Raw genomic sequence first — 676 nt, 5'->3', positions numbered from 1 at the left:
TGAACAGCAAAGAGACTCAGGCATACATACATATGTATCCATTCTCTCATAGGGTTGTTTTAAGGACTGGCCTTGTTAACACACTAAAGCATGTGAAACAGTGCCCGGCATATAGTCAGTGCTGTCCTAGGAATAATTCCTATCATCATGTATGTCCCCCGGATTTTCTTTATCCACTGCCTTACGTCTGCTTACTTAGGTTGTTGCCAGTTTCTCAGTCTCTGAACAGCGCTGCAGTTTACATTCATCTAGGTGTTCTTTTGTGTACACATGGGTGAGGGTTAGAGAGTAGGAACATATTTAGGCTTAATGGTTAAGACAGTCCTCCTTGCACAGGAAGGACCTCTTGCTCACCCTTCCAGATTCAGTTCAAGCTCCGATGTCCTCTTGGCTGATAAATGTTTTCTGACTTCAACCACAATATGCAGAATCACACACACACACACACCGTTATTCTAGAATAAAGGGTCACACCTGCAAGTGTGATGCCACCCCCACCAGCCACAGGATCATCACCCTCGTAGCTAAGGTGGACTTTCTGAGAATGGAGATGGAGTTTGGAGCCTGCGTTTTAAGCAAGTTTTGAGGGCTCTCATGCACCCGAGAATCTGAGGGCCACTGAGAGGTCCTGGAGGAAAGAAACGTCGTTCAGCTCACTTCTCTATCCCCAGGGCCC

The sequence above is a fragment of the Bison bison genome, unplaced genomic scaffold (assembly GCF_000754665.1).
Source record: "Bison bison bison isolate TAMUID 2011002044 unplaced genomic scaffold, Bison_UMD1.0 scf7180017864038, whole genome shotgun sequence".
In the NCBI taxonomy this organism is placed as follows: domain Eukaryota; kingdom Metazoa; phylum Chordata; class Mammalia; order Artiodactyla; family Bovidae; genus Bison; species Bison bison.
The sequence above is the reverse complement of the archived record's forward strand: the minus strand, read 5'-3'. Positions refer to the sequence as shown.